Here is a 23,684-nt window from a genome sequence, read left to right as displayed (position 1 = left end):
TGGGTTCTGCTCCATTTGAAGTTATGAATAATGCTACAATGAATATCTGCATACAGGTCTTTGTGTGGATGAATATATGCTTTCATATCTCTTTGGTATTTATCTATAAGTGGAATTGCTGAGCCATAGGGTAGTTATTAAAAGTGGTTGCACCATTTTATATTCTCACCTCAATACATGAGCATTCCAATTGCTCCACATCCTCATCAAAACTTAGTATTGTCAGTCGTTTTAACTGTAGCCATCCTAATGGGTATGAGTATCTCATGGTTTCACTTTTTATTTCCTTGATAACTAACAATATTGAGCATCTTTTCATGTGATTGCTAGCTATTTGCATTTCCTTTTTTGGGAACTTTTTGTCCAAATAATTTGCTCGTTTTCTATTTTTTTATCTTTTGCATGTGTTTTTGTTTTATTTTTGTCCCTTTATGTTGAGTTTTAGAATTCCTTTACATATTGTGAACACAAATACTTGGTCTCAAAGTCAGTGAATTGCCTTTTCATCTATCTTGAAGAGCAGATGTATTTTTGATGAAGCACAATTTATGATTTTTTAATGTTTAGTGCCAGGTATTTGTAGGAGTCTTTGTCTACCTTTGTTTTATTGTAAATGCTTCACAATTTTAGATTTTACGTTCCGGTCAAATCTCAGTTAATCTTAATTTAATGTTTGTGCAGAGTATGGGGTATGGGATCAAAGTTCGGTTTTATCCATATAGGTATCCAGTTTTTCAAATTCCATGTGTTGAAAAAGACTATTCTTCTCCCATTGACTTGCATTGCCAGCTTTGTTTAAAATCAATGGACTTCATAAGTGGCAGGCAGTTTTGTTTTGTTTTTTTTGAAACATAATTGAGCCTTTAAAAAGGCCAATCTTTGTTAAAAGTTAAACAAAAGTTAAAAGTGATGATGACAAAGGCCTAACTGGCTGTCCTTGTGGCTTTAAAGCAGATGATGGAACAGTGGAGCGAGTTCAGCGTGGAAGGGTGAAGCAAGCTTTAGGGACACTCATCATTACATCTCAGGGGAAAGCTGAGACTTTCTTTATACTCAGAGATATATGTCAGCCAATTCTGTTCAGGTTGTATTGCCTCTGATGCCAGTGTCTGAGCGTTACCTATTACATCTCTCAGAGACATCTGAACAAGAGCAACTCCATCTTGAATAAAGGCTGGGTAAAATGAGGCTAATACTTAGTGGTCTGCATTCCCAGACAGTTAAGGCATTCGAAGTCACAGGATGAGAGAGGAGGTCGGCACAAGATACAGATCATAAAGACCTTGCTGATAAAACAGGTTGCACAGAAGCCAGTGAAACTCTACCAAAACCAAGATGACAATGAGAGTGTCCTCTAGTCATCCTCACTACTACCTTCCCACTAGCACCATGACAGTTTACAAGTGCCATGGCAACATCAGGAAGTTACCCTATATGGACTAAAAAGGGGAGGTGTGAATAATCCACCCCTCGTTTTGCATATGGTCAAGAAATAACCATAAAAATGGGCAAGCAGCAGCCCTTGGGGCTGCTCTGTCTATGGAGTAGCCATTCTTTTATTCCTTTACTTTCTTCATAAACTTGCTTTCACTTTATGGACTCGACCTGAATTCTTTCTTTGTGAAATCCAAGAACCCTCTCTTGGGGTCTGGATCTGGACCCCTTTCCTATAACACATCTGCCATAATTATTTTATTTTTGGCAAAATAATGTTAGAGCTAGTAACGTCTGAGAGGCCAACGTTCCATGGCCTCTTGCATATGAGGAAGGGCATTTTACAGAGGGACTGAGTCACCCAGTGTCACCTTGTCAGTGTGTGCCAGAGCCAGAACTGTGCCCAAGCTAGAGAGTGGCCTCCCCTCTCTTCAAGCATGTTCCAGAATGTGTGTTTTGCATACTGTTCGTCCCACAAGATGGTCTGAGCAGGGGCTGTGCAGGTCTGGGATGCGGGGTGCTATGCCAGTCTCCTGGAAATACTCTAAGCTTTTCAGCATGGTTAAGGATTTGAGAAGCGTCCAACACAGAACACAGTTTGGTTTTGTTCAACTCAGCTTCCCCAATCTCATTTCATCATGGAAGCCTTTTATCAAGTAGCTTGTATTAACTTGCTTCAAAACATTCCCGAAGAGATATGGATCTAGCACACCATGGGGCAGGTCATGTTAGTTTTCTCTTGGTGTTATTCTTGTCATTTGGATGGCAAACATTTACATGTTCTATCAATACTAGGTTGTGTTGGCCGCCATGAATCTAAAACCCCTGGTAGGTCTTGGTATTTCCTAAAGATGATTTACTTAGATTCCTATAGCAGAGTAAAATGAGAAGGAAAGATAGAAATAGCCAGTGTTTTGGTGAGGACTGACATAACGATTTTTAAGAAATACACCTGATTCTGAATTCTGAATCCTCCATCCTCCTCAGCATGGGGATGGAAAATTGGAATGGGGCAAGACTTACATATGCACACGCACACACACACAAGCAGACATACACCCACAGAAATTGTCCTCTGAGGATTCATTTAAGATCGGCTTAGAAGAGCTTTAGAAAAAAATGTGAACCTTTCTGAAACTCTCAATGCCTCAAAATTAATCTTTCTTGAAATAACATTTTCAAGACCCTTTTTAGAATCCTGCTTCCAATCTCCATCATCCCTCCAGCCAATGAGTGTTGGGTAAAGTGAATGAGATCAAATTGCCAATTAAGAATCTAAATGAAGGCTATTGATTTAGTCCATGGCAATGAACAGGTTATCCCCAGAACGCGGCCTGTGAAATGCTTCATTGAAGGCCACAAATAAATAAGGGAATTTCTCCCCACCACTGTAATCCCTCAAGTGCCAGTGTCTGCAGGGATATTTTCTTTTACAGCATACCAAATGAAAATCTATCAGGAGTTTGAAATTGGCACTAATAAGTGAGCATTTCTCACCTATATCACCTTGGGCTTGGGGAATGCCCTTGAGACGTTCCATTCCTCTCCCTACATGGGGTTTGCCTGGGAAGTCTCTATTACTTACATTGTATCTTTTCCATATGTCATTATTTAAGTGGCCACCTTCCTCAAAATAAAGACTGAGAAGCACCATTAGAAGTATGCTGTTATGAGCTGAGTCGAGGCCCACTCACCCAATCCTTACATTGAAGTCTTAGCCTCCAAGACATCAGAACGTGACTGTATTTGTAGGTAGGGCCTTTAAAGAAGTGATTAAGGCAAAGGAGTCCAATCTTTTGGCTTCCCTGGGCCACATTGGAAGAAGGATTGTTGTGGGCCAAACATAAAATACACTAACAATAGCTGATGAGCAAAAAAACAGGTCCTTGTATAAATCTCATGTTGTAAAAAAGTACAAATTTATGTTGGGCAACATTCAAAGCTGTCCTGGGCTCCATGTGGCCCTAGGGATGCAGAATGGACAAGATTGGATTAAGGTAAACAAGGTCACTAGAGTGGGCCCTAATCCAACAGGACTGGTGTCCTTATAAGAAAAGGAGATGAGGACACAGACCTACACAGAGATGGACCACCATGTGAAGACACAGGGAGAAGACAGCATCTCTAAGCCCAGGAGAGAGGCCTCAGGAGGAACCAGCCCCACTCACACCTTGTCTCAGATTTCCAGCCTCCAGGACTGCAGGAGAATCAATGTCTGTGGTAAGCGGCCCGGTCTGTGGTGGTTTGTTATGTCAGTCCGGGCAAACCCGTACAGATAGATGCTTATGAAATCTTCCCAGTCACATGTTTGGTATATTTCAAACAGCCATTTTCACCCATTTCATTTGGTGGTTGGCCAAGCGGAGTATCTTTTAGTTCCCATAACTCTAGAACTGAGCTCCATCAATGCCTCTGTTGCTGCCTCGTTCCAGTCAGGCTTATTTCTCTGGTACCACTTCCCTTGTCTTCCAAGCCTGACCCAGTTTTTCCCCAGAACATCTTTACACAGACCAGCTGCTCCCACATTCCCACTACTGACTTCACTCTCTTACTCCCTGGATGAGTCGGGGCCTCTCATGCCAGCTTTAGTGATCACGTGACTTGGCCTGTGTTATCTTGTGACTGGGCAGAGTAACTTGGCTAGGATGCAAAATAGCCCGATTTTTTTGGATACATTTATGTACAGTACCTTGCCAATAATTTGAATTTTATTGTCTCTATTGAGATCTCTGTACTCAGTAATACATGTTTATGAGTTTCATCCTGGATAAAAAACGAGCCATTATCTTCCTCCTTACAATATATAGACTATATTATTATTCTATATATAGACTATATATAGTAGTACAGAAAGACTATGTTATCATTTGATGTATAGCCTAGACTGCGTATCTATTATATATGTCTATATATTTTATTGAATGATAGTATTGTCTATCTGTACTAGACTATATATCAAATAATAATAAAGTCTATCTATGAGTTTGCTAGGACAATATATAGACTATATTATTCTACATATAAACTATATGTAGAATAATATAGTCTAGACAATATATAGACAGTATATAAACTTCATATAAAGTATATATAAATGATATAAAGAATAATATAGTCTATATATAATCTATATAAACTATATATAGAAAAATATGGTCTATATATAGAAAATTATATATTCTATATATATAGTCTATATGTAGACTATAATGTAGTCTATAGTCTATATATAGTATAACTATATTCTATATATATTATATATTCTCTTTTTATGTATTCTCCTTTAAATATATTCTCTCTATATTCTCATATATATGTCTTCATATAGATATTCACATATATATATGTCTTCCTGCTTTGCAAGTCAAGTCTGAAAAAGTTATCTTATGATAAGCTCAGAAAAATCAGAGAAATATTAGAAGACACCTGCATTCATGGTAGGTTCCACAGCAAAGATTTACTTATTCGGTTGTCAGCAGGCAGCACTTGAGCCAACTTCTGCAGGTGGCAGTTTTCAGTGTTGGCTCGTGGCCACAGTTTTATCCTGGAGCAGCAGACTCAGCTGGGAGACCTACGGTAACTGGGCATAGGGGAGCAGGGCTGCGATGGGAGAATGAGCTGAATCTGCCAGGAATGGTTCTGGTATGAGAAGCTCTACAAGCTAAACAGAGTGTGTCACACGTGTGCATGGTTTGGGTATCGTGGATACCTGAGGGAAAGCAATGAGAGGTTCCCAGGAAACCAATAAAATTATGAAGTCAAACTCCAGCTGGTGAGCATTGGCAGGATAATTAAGTTTCCTGAGGAAAGATTTCTTCCTAAGGGAAGATTTAGGTATCAAAATCCCAGTCATCGTAGACAGCACCATGGGACAGAATGCAATCCTAGAGGAGAGAGAATCCCAGGTTTCCTTGTCAGACACACCAGGGTTCCCCAACCTTGATGCTACTGACATTTAAAAAGATTATTCCATGCTGTGGGACATCGTCAGTGTACCATCAGCACTACTGACATTTAACAAGATCATGCTTGGCTGTGGGAGGGGGTCTATCCAACATGGGATGTGCAGTATCATCCCTGGCCTCTTCCCACTAGATGCCAGTTGCACCGGCTCCCAATGGTGGAAACCAGCAATGTCTCTAGATATTACCAAATGTTCAGAGGTAGTAGGAGGGTGGGCATCACCCTGGATGGAGACCCATGGAGCGAGACCAACCGCATGGGGGCCACACAGAATCTCAGCACCACGGACAAAATCAAGAAAGGCATGCTGGGTGGATGCTGGGTGCCACTTCCCAAACGGCAAAGGTGATGCTGGATGTCTGGCACACTTTCAGAAGGATCTGAGGGTACGATTCTGCAGGGAAGAATCGAACGATCCATCAGTGGCATCTGGCCAAAGCAGAGGAGCAGGGATAGTGGTGTTTCTGCCATGTCTTTGTCATTGCAGGCCCAAGAGACAGCAGGGAAGGGAATGGTGTGACTTGATAGGCCTCTGATAATGGGTCTGCTTTGCAACAGGAATCAGTACCATTCCCTCTAGGCAAGAAGCACTGAGCCTGCAGCTTTTCTTCCCATCACTACCATGCCATGATTTTTACAAAGATAGTGAAGCCTTGGGCAGGCTGCTGGGGCCCTTGGAAGATCGAGATAAAGAGAAACAATACACATTTATAGTTCTGAGAGGTTATGCAATATAGAACACTTTCCCCAGTTTAATATAAGAATAAGCAGTCTCTGTTCTCTAAAAGCCAGAAGGCTTATGGGGGAGACCAACACGCTAATTTAGGGCTTCAGCAGAAATTTCTGTAAAGTGAGGTGCGTCTACCTTCCCTTTCATGTTTCCCTAAATGATATGTCGCCTACGCTACAGATTGATATCTGATGATGCAAAACAATTAAACAAAAGCCTCTCTTTGCTGATCTGCAAATCTGGAGTTTTTACGGGGAAAAGTGCTAAATACATTTTCAAAGTTGACGTAGTATATTTATCACTTTACACCTAACGGTCTTTCTATGATGAATTGGCTTACGTGCTTTGTACTGGAGTATTAGCACAAATTACCTTTCTTAAATAAGGGTAAGGCTGAAGTGACAGGCTTGTCTCCCCTGGGGTTAACAAATACAGTTCTTTCTTAGAATAGGGCTCTTTAAAGTTGGAGAAGTTCTGAGAGCTTGAGGGTCATTCAAACCACAAGGTACCCTGTTCTCCGAGTAATTCAGGTTCAGAAAAGTCAAGCACAGATATATGCAGTGATGTATGCAAGGCTTCACAGCTGGGAGGTTGTACTACATCCCCACAATGATAACCCTTTGCTGCCTTCCTTGATCACTTTTGTTACATCTGAATTTTCTTCAGTATCCTGACAGGACCTTGGAGTATCTTTGTAATCACTGAAGGGTGCACCAAATATATAGAGAGAAGCCATGCTAAGAAAAGGCTTTAAGACAGAATTGGAATTCTGGAAAATGGAAGTTCCAGTGAGTGGTGTCAGTCTATATAGCAGACAGAGAAGAGTAGCTTCTATCAGGGTGAACAGACCAGTAAGGAAATCCTGAATATGCTCAAAAGAAGAGGATGTGCTCTGACAGGCTGGCCACATCTCTCAGTTTTTCAAAAAGCCAGAAGAACACCTACAACAGTTCTCTGACAAGTGGGGAACACTCTCTTCCTCCTTACAGAAGGCTGAAGAAATCCTCCTAGGTAATTACACCCGAGAACACAAACTGCAATCACACTGTTTTGTAAGGGAGCCCTTCATGCCTGGGCAGATTCACTCCTGCTCAGTTCCATCACCTCTGAGGCATTGCTCAGATTCTGGTGCTACTGTGCTTGTAAAAGAATACATTGCAGCCATGTGGGTCCTGGCAAAATGTGATACTGTGATCTATTTAATCATGCACACACACTCAGACAAAGAAGGCTAGGTTATATCGGCCGGGTGCAGTGGCTCATGCCTCTAATCCCAGCACTTTGGGGAGCCAAGGCAGGCAGATCACGAGGTCAGGAGATTGAGACCATCCTGGCTAACACGGTGAAACCCCATCTCTACTTCAAAATACAAAAAACAAAAATTAGCCGGGCGAGGTGGCGAGCGCCTGTAGTCCCAGCTATTCGGGAGTCTGAGGCAGGAGAATGGCGTGAACCAGGAAGGCGGACCTTGCAGTGAGCTGAGATCATGCCACAGCACTCCAGCCTGGGTGAAAAAGCAAGATTCCGTCTCAAACAAAAAAACAAAAAAAAAAAAAAGAGAGAGAGAGAGAAGGCTAGGTTATGTCACAGAAGTAAGAAGTAATTTGAAACATAATATTTTTTCAAAACATTTGAAGACCAATCAGTGTTACCCACAGAATTGTCAAACTAAAAAAGATGAAAAAGAAAAACAAAAAAAAAATGTGATCATCTTAGTAGATGTAGAAAAAACATTTTTAAAAAACCCAAACTCCAGCCCTTATTAAAACCCTATAGCAGACTAAGAATAGGAAGGAACTCCTTTAACCAACCTGATAAAGGGCATCTACTAAAAATCAAAACTTCTTGTTAATGGTAAAAACCTAATACTTTTCTTTAAGTTTAGGAACAGAATAGAAATGCCCACTCTTCCCATTCTATTCAACGTTTTACAAGAGATTGGTACCAGTGCAGTAAGAAAATAAAAATAAATAGAAGGCTCTCAGATGAGAAAGGAGATGGTAAAGCCATCTTTATGCCTAGACAACATAATCAAAAATCCAATTGAATTACAAAAAATCTACTTGAACTATTATTAATTGAGTTTAGCAATGTGACAGGACACAAGCTCAATATACAAAAATCATGTACTATTTTATATACTAGGTATGAAGTATCAATACTACTTTCAATAGCGTCAGAAATATGAAATATTTCAAAATAAATTTGAGAAGATATGTGTAAGAGCTGTACTCTGAGAACTAAAAAATATTCTTGAGATAAACAAAACAAGACATATATAAATGGGCAGATATACATTGGGCATACGTTGGAAGACTTAATAATGTTAAGATGTTTAAATTTGAAAAATAGAACGAAGTTGAAAGATAAATGCTATTTGATTTCAAGCTGTGTTAGAAAGCTGCAGTAATCAAGAGAGTGTGGTATTGGCATAAAGATAGGCAAGTAGATCAGTCGAACAGCATAGATGCACATATATATGCACAACTGATTTTGGCAAAGGTACAAAACAATTCAGTGAAAAAAGGATAGTCTTTTCAGCAAATGGTGCTGGAACAACTGGATATTCATATGCCAAAAAAATGAACTTCGGTTTATGCCTACAAATAATACATACAAATAAATATACAAGCATCCTATTGTTACTCAAGATAGGTCATAGACCTGTATATAAAACCTAAAACCACGAGAATTCGAGAAGCAAACAAACAGCAAAATCTTGAGACCAAAAATATGATCTCACATATGCATCCATTCTGAGTCAGTGTCTGTTGATGAGATTTTTATATTATGTATCATTTTTTCCTGCTGCTTTGCATGCCTAGACATTTTAGATTGGTTGCCAAACACTGTGAATCTTCTTTTTAGGATGCCAGATATTTTTATTTTCCTGCAAATATTTTTGAGCGATCTGCTCAGTTTGGGTTAAGTTACTTGGAGACAATTGGCAACGTTGGAGCCTTGCTATTGTGAATCATTAGGGAGTTCCAGAGCAGGACTCAGCCTGGAGCTAAATACTCCCCACTATTCACACAAGACCTTTCTGAGTAGTCTAGCCAAATGGCTCATGAATTGCAAGGTTTTTTTCAGTCTGGCTGGTGGAAACTGGCATTCTTTCCAGCCCTGTGTGAGCACCATGCACTATTTTCTCTATTTCAGATGGTTCTTTCCCCAGAGTGGTTTGTGTGCCCTACAGCCCTGTCAAGGTAGTCAGCTGTGTCAAACATGGTGTCCACCTTGTTAGTTTCCTGGCTCTCAGGGAGCACTGTCCTTCATTGCCTTATTTCCAGAGTCATGAAACCACTCTTTCATATATTTTGTTTGTTTTTCTGGTTGTTTCAGGTACGAGAGGTAAGCCAGTGTATGATATTCCTTCTTGGCCAGAAAAGGAAATCCCTCCTTTACTTATATGTAATGTTCCAGAAACAATAGCATGCTCTAAATACCCTGATTTCAGAGAAAAAGCAAAGGAAGCCCAGGGCATTGCTGTAATTCTTCAAATGAGCATTCCCTGGCAGTGTCAAATTTTGAACCAAGGGATTCTGGCAGTGGAGGCCAGAATCATACGCATGTGCTCCATAGTGATTCTCACGTCCTAATACGCTTTGGTCTTGACTGCTCCCACTGCCTTATTGACTGGACCTGTGCATCCCTTTGTGATTAAAAATGGGACCAACCTCTACAGAGGAAACTTGAGGATACATTTAGCCCATCATGTAGCTACCATGGGAAATCTTACCCTTGCTGTACTCCTAGATTTAATTTAAACTTTAAATCAAGTCTTAGTTCCAGAGCTCCATTTTCCCAGCTCTGTTTCATGAATCCAGAGCCTGAGAAACAGGATGTACTTCATGCAATATCGGTAAGCACAGACATCTCAAGCACATACAGAAGGGCTCTGAGATCATCCTGTGCTGCATCACCTTTGCCCTCAGGACTTCTCCTGGCATGGTTAAAACAGCTGTCGACTTCAGACCCTGCCCTTCCTTCAGTATGGATTCTTAAAGTAGAAGACAGAATTCCTCCTTTATCTCAGTACCAGCAGAAGGAAGGCAGAGTAAAGTACCGACCTGGCCTAGCTGGTGCCCACAATCCAGTTTGTTAATGATGAGCATGAAGTGGTTTGAATGATACTGATAAAGCCCAAGGGTGCTGACAATGGGAAGGGATGAAATCATTTTGCAGGTGGATCAGAAATCCACTTGGGCAAAGAACAATTCAGTCTGTAATGCTGTAATTAATTTTGCAGAAAATCAGCCATACTATATTGTTCTGAAAATCAGGTAGTAGTCTATCCTTCACTTGCTTTTATGAGTTTGCAGCAAGTCTCAGAAATCGAGGTAGGATTTCGGGCATTTTGTGAATGCAACATTCCAGCTAATGTCCTCAAAAATCATACACAGCAATTGCTCGTTAAATCCTCAACACCAATATGCACATCTACATTTATAGCTATGGGTTTGACATAGGCATATGGATATGACATACTCATATCCGTAATAATAAATCACTAAGACGTGATTAATGATAAACCTGAGAGACCAAACACAAAACTTTCATGTGCATAGTTTTGAGCAAATTTGCAACAACAAACTTTTGCCATTGACACTTCACAGCATCACGGTTTAACCAACAGTTCATGACAATTCTACAGAGCACATCTTCCCTGGCAGTGTTGAGTAATTGGGATGGCAATGTGACAGAAACTAAGGGGAGGTGCATTAAAGGCATTTGTGGGGTGATCACTATATGCATTTTGGTTTCTGAGGGTCTCTAGTCTATAGGAAAAGCCCTTTCTTCCAATTATTTTCAGGTTGCAAAGGAGTTAGACACCAGTTGAGGTGGCCCATTCGGATGATTTTTCTTCCCTATCAATTTGTCCCAAAGCAAAAATAACTTTCCCATTCACTTGGCATTTTAATAAAAATGCAACACATTACTTTTTATATAATAAAAGGACATGTGTTTGAGCAGGAATGCCATTTGCAGCTAGAAAAGATAAGATGCTGGTCATGTTTCAATAAAAAGACCCTGAGAGCTTCATCAAGCATTCCTGTCTTCATGACCTCTCTACACATGCTGAAGGTCAGGAGAAGAGCCAGAAAGCCTCTGCCCTGGTGATTCAAGCAGACATGTGCATGAATTGGCTGAGCCATTCTCAAAACCCAACAGGCTGCCTTTTACAATGTCTCTGGGCCATCTCTCAGTGGCCATTCCAAGGTGGTGATGTAATCCCACATCAAATTCCTAATAGACGGGGTGCATGAGCTAGCCATCTCTGGGATGAGTTCAGACAGTGGGATCACCCACACACTTTGCTACATTGGCCGGCATTTGTGATGGATAGTGTCAGCCACGAGGCTGATGTTAAGCATTCAAACAGGAACAGCAGGTCCCTAATTGCATTTCATTTTTTGTTAGATCATCTCCTTAATGCCACTTTGGATAGGGAACCGGGGTCTTCCCTGAGTGACAAAGAGCAGCTTCCTATGGAAATGACAGGGAAAGTGAATACATCATCTTAAGCCTTCATAAAGATGGTGCTATATGTGGTTGTGTGTGTATTACAGACATGCTATTAACATTTAAATTGGTCCTGCAGTTTGCTACCCTGGGTGCTAAAGACATGGGAAGTCTTCACCTTTTGGTATCAGTGATAACAAGTTTGAGCTGCCAAACTGCCTGAGATGGGAGTCAGTGGATGAAGGTGAGGTGCTGAGGACAGGTCTAACTCATGGACAAATAATTGCAATTTGGGAGAGAAAGAGCTGAAGCTTAGGTTGTTGGACAAGTAATTGCAGTTTTCGCCATTGAAAGTAATGGCAAAACTGCAATTACTGGTGCACCAATCTAAATAGTTGAGTGGAGACCCAGCATGGTCACCTGAGTGGCAAGTTTTTCATAAGGCTGGTGAACTATGAGGCCCCTTTAAGGAAAGCCTTATTTCCTGGCTCAACATGGCGGCATCCCATTCAAATGGAAACCATCTTCTATATCCAGAGAAGCTCTAAAAAATAATTCCATTGTTTCACCAGTGTCTCTAATACGCACACACTAGAACCTCTTAAGCTCATATTCCCCCAACTGCTCTCCTCACTATCTCTCCAGCATGTCAGATGTCCACAAACCCTCCTTCCACATCACTTTCCCCAATCTCCCTTTCTCTCTCTCTCTCTCAGTCTTCCTGCTTCCTCCTTCCAATAATATTCCTTTTTTTCCCCCTAAGACAAGTTCCTGGATCTTTAAAAAATATTCTCCAAATCTTTCTTAAATTTTTCACGTTACATCTGAATTCATTATCCTTGCAGAGGACGAGGGAAAACATTCCTTTTTGCTCTGAAGTTTTGCTGGAAAATCAACTCATGAATGGCAAAATTAATTGGAGAAAAGTAAAACAAATATACTATCTTGCACACAGGGAGCATCGTAGGGTGACTAATAGGGTGATTACCCAACCCCATGCTCCGGATGGAGTGCAGAAGCTTTCACACCATCTTGAGGTTGAAGAATGGAGGCTTGCATTGTGGCAACACAGGCTATGGGAGGAAGAGAAGAAGAGGCCAAGCTAGCAGAGGTGGCATTGTCATATAGATGTAACCTCATGGGTAGCAGGCCTCAGAGAGAATAGATGGCGAATGTTTCTTTCAGACCTTTAAAGATGTTAGACTCTGTGTCCATCTTTCCTACAGTAGGACGAGGGAGGATGGTCTCTGAGAAAGCCTGGCTGCATCCATGCAGAATTTATCTGCAGATGCAAATCGCCCCATACAAGACAGCTTTGCAGGGCTCCTCCTGTTTGCTGGCTTTCTGAACAGCCATCTCAAACTATATCATAGAAATACATATTGAAGTAAAAGAGTTTTATTTTCTTCATCCTGATAAACATAACAGCTGCCTCCTAAATTGACCAGGTGGATATTTTACAGGAAAAGGGTCTCGATCCAGACCCCAATGGAGGGTTCTTAGATCTTGGGCAAGAAAATTCAGGGCAAGTCCACAGTGCAAAGTGAAAGCAAGTTTATTAGAAGAGTAAAGTGGTGAAAGTACAGCGACTCCATAGACAGAGTAGGGCATTCCAGAAAGTAAGAGAAGGAACACACAAACACCTAGGTACAGTACTTGTTTATATAGAGAATTAAAAAAGATCATAGGGAGATGTGCTCTGCTACAAGAGTTTGTGATGAAGGTTTAATTTTCTTAATTACTATATTTTTTCAAGAATCAACATTGTTATCTTTAAAGCAAAATTAGGAATGCTTCTGTTCTCAAGATATCGGGATATCAGGACACTCCCAATTCTGGGTCTGTTTAGTGAACGTTATCCATCTATTCCCTTAACTGTGAACATCTAGAGGCTAGGAACACCTAACTTTCTGGGAATGCTGACCAGCAAGTTCAAGCCTCATTTTGCTAGCCCTCACTCAAGATGGAGCCCCTCTGGTTCAAATGCCTCTGACAGATACAACATCCTTCTGGGAAAGGGCGGGAGGAAGGAAGGCCATGGAGAACCAGCAAGTTAGCATTCATTAGCATTTTTGCATTTATCAGTATATACCATCTCAAAGGGGAAGACAACACTCTCATTGTGTTCCATGGGAATCAACCACATCTCCATTGCAGAAATGAAAAACACATGCCCTGATCTATAAACAATGAATTTTTGTTTTCTTTAGCTTTTTGCAACAGTTGGTTTTCTCCAAAGTGCATTAAGATATCAAAACGTCGTTCATTCAACTCCTCAAATTTTTCTTTGATTTACACCCAATATACCAAAGGTGTGCTGGTCATGAAAGACATTTGGGATTATGAGTAAAATTACAATCATATATTATTTTCCTTATTTATAATTGTGTTTGTTTTGTGATGACCAAAAGATAAAATGAATAGTACTTTTACTGGAAAGGGGTCCAGATCCAGACCCCAAGAGAGGGTTCTTGGATGTCGCCAGGAAAGAATTCAGGTCGAGTCCATAAAGTGAAAGCAAGTTCATTAAGAATGTAAAGGAATAAAAGAACGGCTACTCCATAGACAGAGCAGCCCCAAGGGCGGCTGCTTGCCTATTTTATGGTTATTTCTTGACAATATGCTAAACAAGGGGTGGATTATTCATGCCTCCTCTTTTTAGACCATATAGGGTAACTTTCTGATGTTGCCACAGCATTTGTAAACTGTCATGGCGCTGGTGGGAGTGCAGCAATGAGGACAACCAGAGGTCACTCTTGTGGCCAACTTGGTTTTGGTGGGTTTTTGCCAGCTTCTTTACTGCAACCTGTTTTATAAGTAAGGTCTTTATGACCTATATCTTCTGCCGACCTCCTATCTTATCCTGTGACTTAGAATGCCTTAACTGTCTGGGAATGCAGCGCAGTAGGTCTCAGCCTCATTTTACCCTGCTCCTATTCAAGATGCAGTTGCTCTGGTTCAAACTCCTCTGACAGTTCCACATGTGCTTATGTTGCTTCTGTTTTGGGGGAAAACATTGAGTGGGTTTGTACCACTCATCAGGCTTTGGTGTGTATGCAGGTGGGCATCAGTAAAGTAGATCATATATAACATCCAATTCCAGGAAGAACTCTGAGAAATCTCAGCTGCCAGGAGAAAACAAAGACTTGTTTTTTCTGCTGATGCACAGCAGGTAAAATGAAATCTATTCTCACTTCCCACAGCCCTACCAGCAAAGGCTGTTTTAACAGCAGGAAAACTGAAATCAACATTGCAACTGGAACATAGAACCAAGAACTTGCAATTTGCTCAGTCCCATTCCCCATTGCAGTGGGATGTGTGGCCTGAGAAGAGAAGTGCACTTATCTACAGTGCACTTTTGCACTAACTTCTCCTTACCTTAGGAGGTAGGACTGGTATTAAGAGGTCAGGTGTCCCTTGAAAGGAGAGATCTCTAGAAAGGGGACTGTGGGCAGGCAGGGTATAATTCTGTGGAAGGAATTCAGGTGTTCTGGTTCAGAGCACAGTAGTCCCTTCTTATCTTCAAGGGATATGTTCCAAGAACCCCACTGGATATTATTTATTGCACAATAAATAATATCTCAGGATGCTGCTGTCATGGGGTGTGAGATACACAGACTTTATGGTCATAACAGCCTTTAAAGCAAGGACCTTTGTTTATTCACTGGTTCCCTCACCCTTCCCGAAATAGAGGGAACAGAAGGGCCTTTGAGGGGACCTAAAGAATGTGGTGCTTTCGATATTTTTAATTTCAGAAAAAATGCTCTCCTGGCTACTCAGAAACTAAAAACATCTGTGCAATAATAAAACATGAAACTGTGTAAGTGCAGTGCCTTTGGCTTCAAACCTGTGTGCAGTGGCAGCTAATAGTGGAGGTTTTAGGGCAGTGGGGTGGAGCCCTGTGACTTTTCTTCAAAAAGAATGTTTGCTGTAAGGTCGACTCAAGAGCCAGGTTATCAATTAGGGGGTCATTGCAGAAGTTGATGCCCAAGGTGATGGTACATGGGACCACAGCCATACCACGGCAGGTGGTGGAAAGTGCTGGATTCTCGCAGATGGATATTGTACAAGGAAACAATATCCTGGACCCCTGTGGAACTGGGTCTCAAGGTCTGGGGTTGTGGCCAGCCAAACACCATGTCTTTGCTTGCACGAGAATTATTTCTAACTTTGGCTCCAGTGTTCCTCTGTCCACAGTCTTGATCTCCCCACTGTTCAGCACCAAAAACGTACTTCCTTCCAGGGCTCCATGAGCAGAGAAAAGACCCTCCTTACCCCTGCTCTCATTTCAATCACAGCATCCTGGCCTCCATGGCATTAGGGTCACTGAACCTCGTGTGGGCTGAAGGTCATGGAGAAAGGTATAGACCACTCTCTAACACTGTATGAATTGTGAAGTCCAGGAAGGGTCTCAGATTGGCATATGATATAAGTGGGTCCTATTATTGAAATGGGTGGGGTGGGGAGAACTTTATCTTATGCTACTGAATCTCTTTTCCTGTCCCTACCCACCAAAGGTGTATGGCAGGCCTATGAGTGAGAGCATCCTCAAGTGGCCTACGTGGGAGTAAGTTTGATAGCTAAAAAATAGAGATTGTCATATGAACTTCCCCCATGACCTGAATACTGGTTCTAGGTCTAAGGCTCAGAAAGCAGTACCCCAAAATCAACACCTCAGAATGTTCACCACACCATAAACTCCTGGCCTCAAGCAATCCTCCCACCTCAGCCTCTCATGTAGCTAGGACTCTAGGCACACGCCACATACCAGGCTATTTTTAAAAATTTTTTGCAGAGATGGAGTCTTGAAATGTTACCCAGGCTGTTCTTGAACTCCTGAGCTCAAGAATTCCTTCTGAAAGAGCCTCAGAAGCAAAACTTTCTCTCTGAGCTTCTTCTGCCCAACTGTCTCTGAGTCCCATTCTCCCTGGAGGCACCTTGGAAACTAGAATCCCTCTTCTGCATGACGGGTCCTAGAAACCCGAACCCATTTTCCCCAAAGCCAGCCATAAAACCTAAAAATTGCACTCTAATTTTCCCTCTACCTTTCTGTGTAAAAACTGGTCATACAGAAATTATCTGGGTTGGGTGTGGTGGCTCAAATCTGTAATTTCAACACTTTGGGAGGCCAAGGCAGGAGGACTGCTTGAGCCCAGGAGTTTAACACCAGCCTGGGTAACAATGCAAGACTCCATCTCTGCAAAAACTTTTAAAAATTAGTCTGGTATTTTGGCACGCACCTGTAGTCCTACCTACTTGAGAGGCTGAGACTGGCAGATTGCTTGAGTCCAGGAATTTGAGGCTGTGGTGAACCATGGATCAGGCTACTGCACTTCACCCTGGGTGACAGAATCAGACCCTGCCTCTTGAAAAGAGAAAACAAAAGAAGAAATGTTGTGACTACTTTGTTTGACTGTAGATCCTAAGACCCCCATTTCAGAAAGCTGGTTATTCATTGGTCCTCTCACCCTTCCTGAAATAGAGTGAATAGAGGGGACTTTGAGGGGACCTAAGGAATATGGTGAATTTTTCCCACACCCAGAAGGAAGAAGCACTGCTCACAGAGGCCAAGAATCTAGACAGACAGGCCTGGCTGGGTTTCCACACTCAGTCCTCTAGCTTTAGATCAGGCCCTTTTTGTCCAACCCTATTTCTACATGGCTGTCCATACTTTGTTGAACCTAGGCATAAAAATGGACGGTTTCCCCTGTGTCTTTCGGTCTTCATTCTAAAGGATCTCATGTCATATACAACTGTGATCAAATAAATATTTAAGCTTTTTCTCCTGTGAATCTTCCTTTTGTCAGTTGGTTATCGCAAACCTTCAGAGGGTGAAGGGGAAGCTTTCCCTTGGCCCCTATACAGACAAGAATTTGGAATGCCTTATTTAATTTTTGCCTTCTCAGTACTAAGCGGAGTAGGAGTGAATTCGATATATTTTGTGTCATCCCAGAGAACAGAAACAACACCAGGGAGTGAGTAAATGTTATGCAAAGGCAGATTTTGATTTCATATTAGAAAACATTATAAACACTATTAAAAAGTGATGTTAGTTATTATTGCAGTGTTGCAATTTGTTGAATCTTGACTTCCTGTTCCTGGCCATATTCTAACCTAACTAAAGGCTCCAGGTTGGGTTAAATGCCTTCAGGTGCCTAAAATCCTCCTCTGTTGTGCTTCATCCTGTTTCTAGAATTTTCTAGATAAAACTAATCTCTAATTTTTTGGCTGTCTTCCACACTAGTTTTCATCTTTTTATTGACAGAGATTAATAATGTCTTACTCATCTTTGTATTTTTAGCATCCAATACAGTTTTGAATACATAAAGTTACTGAAAATATAACACTTGAATTAGGAACTAGGGAGTGGTGGAGGTAATCGGATTGACTGAGAGATAGTATCTGATTCATTTTAAAATCCTGGTACATTTGAATATTTGACAAGTCTGCCCCGATCAAAAGATTGTATTGCTAATTCATCATTACCAAATTAGATGCAACGAATTGGCACCCTAGTAGATTGAGTGCATTCACTCCTACTTCCCAACCTCCAAACTCTGGGTTCATGTTGTGACCACACATTCATGAAATTGATATGCACAGGAGACAGGGATATACTGGGTAAAGAATGCAGTTCCCCCAGCAAAGGCCCCACCCTCAAGCCTGGAGACCCTCAGCCCTAAGTGGGAAATGTTGCCTTTCTGCCTGCCATGTTCCCCTATCCTGTACCCATATAAACCCCAAACCGCAGGCTCCAGAATAAGATGAGGAGATGAGGAGACAAGCAGACAAATGGCAGATGACACGACAGAGAAAGAGAGAAGGGCAGGAACGTGTGAATGCCAGGAGTTAAACTGGAGGTGGTCAGAGGGGAGTTTGGCTGCTGGATGACCAAAATTCAGGGGAAGATCATCTTCTCACACCATTCCCCCTTCCAGCTCCCCATCCATCCTGCTGAGAGCCACCTCCACCATTCAATAAAACCCCTCATTCATCCTTCAAGCCTGTGTGTGTGACCCGATTCTTCTGGGACACTGGGCAAAAGCTGGGAATACAGAAAGCTGTCACAATGGCCCTCTGCCCTTGTGAAAAGGTGGAGGGTCTTTTGAGCTGGTTAACACTTAAGCCATTTGCAGACAGCAAGACTAAAAGAGCATTGTAACACTTGGGCTGCAGGCACCCCCCCTCTCCAGACACTACTGCTGGACTGGAGCCCAAAGCACTCACTGCTAGCCCCTGCACCTGCCCATCTGTGTGCTCTTCTCCCATCAGGGGTTTGAGCGACCAAGTGGGTGAGCCACATGCCTGTTGCACATCTTGTGTGGTGGATCAGGGAACTCTCCTCCTTCAAAATGACTACTGGTAGATATGTAGTACAGATTAGAGCTGACATACCAGGGCCAGTACTCTGTTTTAATCAGTTTTAGCTCACTGGAGACACTCAGCAAAGCTGACAAAACACAAATTATTCCCATGACAAGAGATTCCCCAAATCAGTATTCCCAAATTACCACATTTGCTGCAGAATCATAGCGTGGAAAACCAACCTTTGCTTGCTATTCTAACTATTTTTCTTCTAATTTCATCTCTGGTTGTTGGCCCATTCCCTTGAAGTTGATATTGGATTGATTAGATCCCAGATTCTAGGATTAGAACTTTTTAAAAAGTCATTCAATTTTGTTCCCTGGAAAACCAGTCCAAATCTCAGTCATCATTTTTCAGGACTGCTGAATGACATGTGTGATTTTCTATACCAAGTCTCACCAAAAAAAGGAAGCTTTTGTTAGCACTGGGTCAGAGCATTCACTGTGGTATTATTTTTAACTTCCTGTGCCTAGACACATCTTGAAAACTAATCAGGAGTAAGCCTTTCGAATTCTACTTTTATTTTATTCTTTAAGCATTTAATGGAATTAGCCACTGAATTCTATATCCTCTCGATAAATCAGTCTCTGATTACAGAAATGAATAAAAAAATTAAGAGTGAACTTAATGCTACTCACATAGGTAGGAAATTACACCCCCCACCCCCACTACCATCAGACATTTCTATTTTATTTTCACAAATGATCTTTCTCCATATTGCTGAATGGATAATCCTTTTAACAGAAGAAAATGCCTTTGAGATCAACAGAGGACATTACATTTCTGATGAGTTAGGAGCAAGACTCCTGTAGAATAACTCTATACATCCAGGGGCAACCCATTTGCAGAGAGAAGTCAAGAGAGTTCCACGGTGCATTCAGGTCTGAGTGGCATCATCTCTCGCCAACCTGTAACGTGTGCACCATCGACTTTGCACATTGGTACTTACACGTAGTCCACTCACTGATGACCTTCTGCAGGTTTAAAGTCCTCTCAGTGAGAGAACAAGACGATCCCTTTTCTTCCTAATCTAATCCCTTCCCATCACCCACCCTGCCTTGCTGGGATCAGCAGCTACTCCACCGATGACTCTGCCAAGCAGAATGAATACCTTTCTTCTGAGTGCGCGGTAGTGACTCTCTCAGCAAAGAACTATCTCTATCCTTGTGGAGCCAAGGGGATCTCTGTAAAGAGAGAGCTATCAGGAACATGTGTCCAGGGGCTAAAGATATGAGGCTTTAGAAGAGAAATGCTTTGTCAGATGAGTAGGTTGCGAAAATTTTCTCCCATTTTGTAGGTTGCCTGTTCACTCTGATGGTAGTTGCCTTTGCTGTGCAGAAGCTCTTTAGTTTAATTAGATCCCATTTGTCAATTTTGGCTTTTGTTGCCATTGCTTTTGGTGTTTTAGACATGAAGTCCTTGCCCATGCCTATGTCCTGAATGGTAATGCCTAGGTTTTCTTCTAGGGTTTTGATGGTTTTAGGTCTAACATTTAAGTCTTTAATCCATCTTGAATTGATTTTTGTATAAGGTGTAAGGAAGGGATCCAGTTTCAGCTTTCTACATATGGCTAGCCAGTTTTCCCAGCACCATTTATTAAATAGGGAATCCTTTCCCCATTGCTTGTTTTTGTCAGGTTTGTCAAAGATCAGATACTTGTAGATATGTGGCATTATTTCTGACGGCTCTGTTCTGTTCCATTGATCTATATCTCTGTTTTGGTACCAGTACCATGCTGTTTTGGTTACTGTAGCCTTGTAGTATAGTTTGAAGTCAGGTAGTGTGATGCCTACTCATCTGACAAAGGGCTAATATCCAGAATCTACAATGAACTCCAACAAATTTACAAGAAAAAAACAAACAACCCCATCAAAAAGTGGGCAAAGGACATGAACAGACACTTCTCAAAAGAAGACATTTATGCAGCCAAAAAACACATGAAAAAATGCTCACCATCACTGGCCATCAGAGAAATGCAAATCAAAACCACAATGAGATACCATCTCACACCAGTTAGAATGGCAATCATTAAAAAGTCAGGAAACAACAGGTGCTGGAGAGGATGTGGAGAAATAGGAACACTTTTACACTGTTGGTGGGACTGTAAACTAGTTCAACCGTTGTGGAAGTCAGTGTGGCGATTCCTCAGGGATCTAGAACTAGAAATTCCGTTCGACCCAGCCATCCCATTACTGGGTATATACCCAAAGGACTATAAATCATGCTGCTATAAAGACACATGCACACGTATGTTTATTGCCGCATTATTCACAATAGCAAAGACTTGGAACCAACCCAAATGTCCAACAATGATAGACTGGATTAAGAAAATGTGGCACATATACACCATGGAATACTATGCAGCCATAAAAAATGATGAGTTCACGTCCTTTGTAGGGACATGGATGAAACTGGAAATCATCATTCTCAGTAAACTATCGCAAGAACAAAAAACCAAACACCGCATATTCTCACTCATAGGTGGGAATTGAACAATGAGAACACATGGACACAGGAAGGGGAACATCACACTTTGGGGACTGTTGTGGGGTGGGGGGAGGGGGGAGGGATAGCATTGGGAGATATACCTAATGCTAGATGACAAGTTGGTGGGTGCAGCGCACCAGCATGGCACATGTATACATATGTAACTTACCTGCACATTGCGCACATGTACCGTAAAACCTAAAGTATAATAATGATAATAATAATAATAATAATAAAAGAAAAAAAAAGAAAAAAAAAAAAAAAAAAGAAGAGAAATGCTTGTTAGTTTGCACAGATAAAATCTCTGCAGCTTGGTAATGATATTTATGTAGCACTTAAGTGCCAAAAGCTCAAAGCTCTTATCTCCTGTAATCACATAACTGGGCTGGCATCAAAACATGTCTGTGGAAAGGCTCAGGGGTATCTTTTATCCCCATTTTCTCAAAGAGGAAACCAAGATAAAAGGTTTAAATGGTTTTGCCCAGAGGGTCAGAGGGGACATTAGAAGTAGGGTCACAAATAGAAGAGAATCACTCAATTTTTACTCTAACGGTGTTATACAACTCTCTGAAATAAATAAATGCTTTGATGTGCATATTTATATACACAAATCATACACACTTCTATTCTCCAACTGATACAATTCCTTGATGTTGTAGTATTTATTTCAAAACATAAATGATCTTAATGAAAATACCTTCATGCTAGTGCAAATGCTAACCTTGATATGAGCCACAGGTTCATAAATCAGACCATAGCAATCAAGTCTTTTCTATGGTTGTTGTTGCTAGAAGGTAGGTGCCTACTCAGTTTCTTTTGAAATTGTGTTTAATTCTTGAGCCCTTGAAGGATCCAAGAAATTGCTCTAAAGGAACTTAAAGGGAACATGCTCTGACGAGGAAAGCCATGGATAGAAACCAAGGTGGGAGAGCAATGTATAAATGTTATCAGACAGTTGCAGGAGTGCTGACTGCTCCCCACACCATTTCTCCCCCAGGCATTTTCATGTCTTCATGCTGATAGAAAGTCCTCTGGTAATGGCATGAACATGGTGATGTGCATAAGTGGATGGCTTGTGACTGGAGGAAAGAATGAAAAAGGAGCTGTGCTTTCATGAGGGAAGGAAGGAGGGAGGGAGTGAGGGAGGGAGTGAGGGAGGGAGGAAACAAGGAAAGAAGGCAGGAAATGACAGAGTCAGCACACAGTACACTGTTGGGTATTTTCCACTACCAGACACAGTGTACAAATGTTGTTCATCATCCTGTACCCTCTGTTACTATCTTAAATCTCTAAACGAAATCCAGAACCAAGTGGGCAACTTCCTAACTGATACCCATGATTTCATGGAGAGAAGATTCTGTTGTTTTGCAAGCAACAAAACTGGATGGAAGCAACGATATCAGAAGATAGCTAGGCAGTTCATGTCACTATCATGAGGACGTCCCCATTGTCTGCAATTGGCCTTGTCTCTCATGGGTTCTTACAAACAAGAGGGAGAAATGTACTCAATATCCCTACAATTCTGTTAATTAATAATCTTGGTAGCAATCAAATCCAAAGGGCACATTTGCCCCAATCATTATCAACCCGAGATGTTTCTAACTAAGAGCCTTTAGAACCTGGATTGAAAGTAGTAATTGATAGTTGAATGGCCAAGACTTGGCACTGGTTTTGTTGAAGACATTTAATCAGATCAGACTCCAGCTTCTCTGTCATAACAGTGCTCACCCTCTTGGATTGTGCTGTGCTGTATTGAATAAAGGAAAGGGTCAGAGTGAGAAACTGTCATCCTGTACCCATGGGGGGATGCCAGGAAGGTCAGGCTGGGCACATTGCTGAGGACAGTGGGCTTCGGTCTTGGTTGAATGTTAAATGAACCTGGGGAGATTCCAAACATCCTGATGTCCAGATCTCACCCCATAGCATTACATCAGAATCTTGGTAGGTGGGATTCAGCATGGGTATCTTTTAAAGTTCCCCAGGCAGTTCTGGTGGGTGGCTAAGTTTGAGAAACACTGCTGTAAGGATTTTACTCTGCTCTTTGTCTCTATGGGCATCTTTTGGATGAAGATTTATGGACACTGAATCACATGAGTCAAAAATTGTGTCTCCCATAAGAGGCTCTGCACATCTGCTGACAGACCAGTGTATCAAGTTTCAGACTTTTAAACGGGTTGTTTATAAAAATCTGCCCTTGGATTCAGAACTCTTGGTGCAGCATCCACAGTGGTGCAGTGTCCGT

The 23,684-nt window shown here is 41.5% G+C and overlaps 1 long non-coding RNA gene across 1 annotated transcript in view; it reads right to left on the bottom strand.

Annotated features, from left to right (window-relative positions):
- LOC134738859 (uncharacterized) overlaps positions 1–23,684 on the bottom strand; it is a 160,029-nt gene that overhangs the window by 96,750 nt on the left and 39,595 nt on the right. The window lies entirely within an intron of this gene.

Source organism: Pongo pygmaeus, chromosome 20 (assembly GCF_028885625.2).
Source record: "Pongo pygmaeus isolate AG05252 chromosome 20, NHGRI_mPonPyg2-v2.0_pri, whole genome shotgun sequence".
Lineage (NCBI taxonomy): Eukaryota > Metazoa > Chordata > Mammalia > Primates > Hominidae > Pongo > Pongo pygmaeus.
Note: the sequence above shows the minus strand (reverse complement) of the source record. Positions and strands in the feature narration are given on the sequence as shown.